At 40.1% G+C, this 5,315-nt stretch overlaps 1 long non-coding RNA gene across 1 annotated transcript; it reads right to left on the minus strand.

Annotated features, from left to right (window-relative positions):
* Nucleotides 1-368: 368 nt before the first annotated feature.
* Nucleotides 369-5,309, minus strand: LOC116465362 (uncharacterized). The gene is made up of 3 exons (XR_004247174.2): nt 4,673-5,309; nt 1,434-1,597; nt 369-633 (listed from the first exon to the last, which is right to left on the minus strand). It is a non-coding gene; the product is annotated as an uncharacterized LOC116465362 (long non-coding RNA).
* Between the last annotated feature and the right edge of the window lie 6 nt (nt 5,310-5,315).

A 5,315-nucleotide genomic window follows, 5' to 3' on the forward strand; every position in this document is an offset into this window, starting at 1 on the left:
CCCTTACCATGGCAATACAGTGACAGCCACCCAAAATCATCAGCATAATTCAAGAAATCACTGATTCTTCAATCCTATAGATGGTGGAAAATTGACTAATCAAGTTTATTTATTTCAAACCTAGTAGGAAATGGGACAATAGTATCCTCTGCAAAAATATCTGTCTCTCCACGGTGAAACCCCGTCTCTACTAAAAATACAAAAAAAATTAGCCAGGCGTGGTGGCGGGCACCTGTAGTCCCAGCTACTCGGAGAGGCTGAGGCAGAAGAATGGCGTGAACCCGGGAGGCGGAGCTTGCAGTGAGCCGAGATCGCGCCACTGCACTCCAGCCTGGGCGACAGAGCGAGACTCCGTTTCAAAAAAAAAAAAAAATCTGTCTCTCTTAAGATACAGAAAACTCACTGAGTATATTTTACCTGTCTCAAGATTTGAAATAATTTAGGATCATGCTCTGTAAATGACATCATCAGCATTTTCACAAGGGAGATTGTCACCCTCTTAGAACTTACCTTTGGCAGTAGGCTGCTGAAATGCTGACTTATAACATGAAAGGATTTTCCATTTAGGGCAAAATGGTAACTTCCTTCTCTGCCATTATCAGAGACTTCATCCCTGATGTTAATGTAATTGTCCTACAAAGCAAGACACAGTTATTTTAGACTCTTTCATCTGACAGAGTGGTTAGAACCACAAGCATATCTGAGAGAAGATAATGAAGACAGACCAGGATCTATCTGTAAAAGTCACTCTGATTCCTCAGAGAAGCATTGTTTTTGCTGGATCAATCTTTGCACATCACAGACAACTAGTGAGTAGGAGCATAACACTTACTCATGTCCTGTTTTCATCGTGATTTGATCTTGGTGAGTCCCAGAGAAGAGCACATTTCACACATATCAAGTGTAAAATACAAAAGCACTGCAGCTTAACAAATTTCTCCCTGAAATGGGAACTTACTATTTTTTCATCCTTAGGGAACTAATATTGCTCTACAAGGACACAATGGAGATAGAATACTGACAGACTGGAGATAAATGAATGAAACTTTTTCTCACCCTGAAAACATAGTGTGATTTTCTGGTACACAGAGCAGCATCTCTCCCAACGACTAGATCCCCTTTGAACCCAGTGGGGTGACTGACAAGCAAGGGGAAACGGAGAAAATGGATTCAGCTCCACTCACTATATTCTTTCTCATATAGGGACAACCACTTTTTTAAGGTTAAAAGATGGATTATTTCCAGCACACAGGAAAGCACTATACCTTCAATCTCCATATGAAAAGTATGGAAAAACCAATGTAATTGAGTTTGTTCAAAAGCATGAGTGCTAGACATTTGGAAGCATATGTTGACTCTAAGTCAAAGCTGCTCTGCCACCAACACTGTGAGATACATTGATAATGTGGCAGAAGGTCTGTGTTCAGGAGTACCTGATTCCCATACGTAATGTGTTTCTTCCCTTCTTCTAATGTCCAAGATATAGATGCTGATGAGGACCCGGTGGTTTCATTTGCCTCAATGAGAATGACCTTCTGGCTTTCAGAAACCATTCCAGATTTTCTGGCCACTGTTATTGCAGTCTGAAGATTGTCACCTAGAGGAAAGGAGGAGTATCTCAAGATGAGGTTGACAAGATTGAATTAATTCATGCAGAGCCTTGAAAACCAGAGCAGGGAGTTCAGTCCTTATTTCAGGTATGAAGAGAAATGATCCCTAATATCTTTTTCAGCCCTGACCTTCTGTGACTCCATGATCCTTTTCTGGTTCTTACTGCTTTTCGTCAGGTTACTTCATGATCTACCAGTGTATTTTTGCCAGATGGGGTAAAAATAAAAAAGCAAAATTCAAATCTATTTTCATCATTTGTTAGCAGCTTTGCAAATTGCAAATCCTCTGGTTTAGTAGAGTATCTGGTGGTTCCACTTCCAGGCAAAATGGAGTAAGCCCACTAGGATCTATCTCTCCCACTGATTACAATGGAAAACTATGAACAAAAACCAAGAAGCAACTCCCCAAGGACTTTGAAAAGTAAACAAAAGCAGGCAGATGGTGGGAGGGAGTCAAATTTGGAGAAGCAACCTACAAGGGGATGAGTTTCTCGGCATTTTTTCTCTTCCCTATTCCATATTTGACTGGCATGTGGGCCTCAGTTAAAAAGCTGTTTGGGCAGTAGAACTCCAAAAGACACCCAGTCTTTGTGGGCAGAAGAGCCAGGAAAAGGGACCCTTGTAGGCTAAAGGGCATGGGCGGAATCCTGGAAAGGAGACAGCCAGACACGGGAACTAATTCAGTATATGAATTACGTAAGTCCCAAGTTCACCCTAGAGCTGTGCGTGTGTGGACCAGGTCCAAAAAAAGACAACAAAAACTTCAGGAATTGAACTATGATATAAATCACCCCACATTAGTGAGAGTAACCTCTGAGTGAGGCAGACCCAAACATCACAGCAAAAGATTTTATATTTTAGCTAAGATTGAAACTGCCACCTACAACAGGAAAGATAGAACTTATGGTTGATTGCTAGCCAAAACAAACAAACAAACAAGAAAACTCTCAACATTCTCCAGAAGATTTTAACAGGATTCAAAGTTTCATAATATTCAAAATGTTCGGGATATTCAATATGAAAAATCTGGAAAATCTGGCCAATTCTCAAGAAAAGCCACAACAGTTGCCAATCCATAGATAGCCCAGATGTTGGAAGTACCAGATATTGGTTTTTAAAGCAGCTATTTTAAGCCCCCTTCATGTGGTAACTGTTAATATTCTTGAAATAAGTGGAAAGATAGAAGTTCTCAATAAGAAAATATAAACTGTGGGAAAAAACCAAATGGATACTTTAGAATTAAAAAATATAATACTTGAAATTTAAAAAAAAATCACTGAATATACTCAATAGCAGAATAGATCAATGGAAATTATACAACCTGAAGAGCAGAGAGAAAAAATCATTTTAGTGAACAGACTCAAATTTATCAAAATAATTCATATTCATGTCATTAGAGTCCAAGAAGGAGAGGAAAAAAGGTTGAAAAAGAAAAAAAAATTGACAAAAATAATAGGAGAAATTTCCCCAAGTATGATAAAACACTTAAATTTACAGATTCAAGAAGCTCAGTGAATTCCAAACAAGATAAACTTAGTGAGAATCACAACCAGACATATAGTAATCAAACTGCTAAAAATCAAAAATAAACAAAAAAAGCAGTTAGAGAAAACTGCTTACATTACATATAAGCAAACAATAATTCAAATTATCACAGATTTCTCATCAAAAATATGGAGAGAAGAAAATAGTGGAACAACATCTTTGAAGTGCTGACTTCACCTTTCACTTTGAAGTGTCAACTCTGACTCCTATAGCTTCTAGAAATATCCTTCAGGAATAAAGGAGAAATAAAAGACTTTATCAGATGAATGAAAATCGAAGATAATTTGTTGACAGCGGACATGCTCAAAAAATAAACAACAACAACAAAAGCTACAGGGTTCTTCAGATTGAAAGGAAATGATACCAGACGTTAACTTGTAACTTAAGGAATGAAAACATTGAAACAGAAATGATAATGATCTGGGTAAATATAAAAGTCTAATTTTCTTTACTCACGTTCTTTAACTCTTCCCTGTTGAAAGTAAAGACTATCACATTATCTGGTGGGGGTTTCAACATACGTCATACTTATGACAATAATAACATAAAGAAGAGAAAGCAAGAGACATGCCTGGTTATAAGGCTTCTTGAAAGGAGAGGTATGTATGTTGTGATGCCTAGAGCAACCATTAAAAATTAATCACATAACATCTGGCTGGCTATCCTTAACACAGCTTCTCCCAGGTTCCTACCAAACTACGTAGAAGATCCTCAAAAGAGCTGAAGTGGTGGGAAGGAGCTATCTGAGGCTGGAAGGATACAGGGAGCCCTGAGCGCTCATAGGCTTCCTCCATGCTCCACAGCAGGCCCTTGACAGCCTGTCTGCTTTTTGCCCTCTACCACCTGTGAGAGATTCAGTGTTCAGGATAAACAGCCCAGGCCTGAGCTCCAGTCATCTGACAGAAAAATCTAACCACCTGTCTAAGAAATCGGAGACGCTGGACAGGAAAAGATCAGGAGGAACAATCAGAGAGCATGACTAGGGAAGTCAAGAAGCTGCTGGAGACAGATGAAACCTGCTTTAAAAATAAAGCAGGCCAGGCGCGGTGGTTCACACCTATAATCCCAGCACTTTGGGAGGCCGAGGCAGGCGGATCATGAGGTCAAGAGATCGAGACCATCCTGGCCAACATGGTGAACCCGTCTCTACTAAAAATATAAAAATTAGTCAGGCGTTGTGTTGTGTGCCTGTAATCCCAGCTACTTGGGAGGCTGAGGCAGGAAAATCACTTGAACCCGGGAGGCAGAGGTTGCAGCAAGCCGAGATCACACCACGGCACTCCAGCCCTGGCAACACAGTGAGACTCTGTCTCAAAAAATATATATATAAAAAAAAAAATAAATAAATAAATAAAGCACTGGCTGGGCGTGGGGGCTCATGTCTATAATCCCAGCACTTTGGGAGGCCAGGGCGGTAGGATCACCTGAGGTCAGGAGTTTGAGACCATCCTGGCCAACATGGTGAAACCCTATCTCTACTAAAAATACAAAAATTAGCTGGGCGTGGGGGTACACACCTGTAGTCCCAGCTACTTGGGAGGCTGAGGCAGGAGAATCCCTTGAACCCGGGAGGCGGAGGTTGCGGTGAGCCGCGATCGTGTCACTGCACTCCAGCCTGGTGACAGAGCAAGACTCCATCTCAAAAAATAAAAATAAATAATAAATAAGGAGAGCACTTAAGAAAACTCAAATCCCACCCCACACACGATTTAAGAACTGAACAATTCAAAAGGGGATTTGAAAAAGATAATGAGCATTGTTGAGACCTGAGATTGTGGTTTGAACAAACTGGGTGCAAAAAAAAAAGTCTTAAAGCAAAATTATAAAAATATACAATCTAAAGCAAGGCACAGTGGTGCATGCCTGCAGTTCCAGTTACTAAGAAGGCTTAGGCAGGAGGATCTCTTAAGTCCAGGAGTTCAAGGCTGAAGTGAGCTATGATCCTGCCACTGCACTCTAGCCTGGGCAACAGAGCAAGACTCTGTCTCTAAAAATAAATAAATAAATAAGACAACTACAAGAAAAAAGACAGACTGAGAGGATGGATAAAAATGGAAATACCAGGAGTAAAAATGGAAAGACAGAGAACAGACGCAAAAATTAAATAAACAACAGGGAATTTTTTTCTGGCAGGAAGAAAGACTAAAAAGTGCTGTCCAT

The sequence above is a fragment of the Hylobates moloch genome, unplaced genomic scaffold (assembly GCF_009828535.3).
Source record: "Hylobates moloch isolate HMO894 unplaced genomic scaffold, HMol_V3 SCAFFOLD_4666, whole genome shotgun sequence".
NCBI lineage: Eukaryota > Metazoa > Chordata > Mammalia > Primates > Hylobatidae > Hylobates > Hylobates moloch.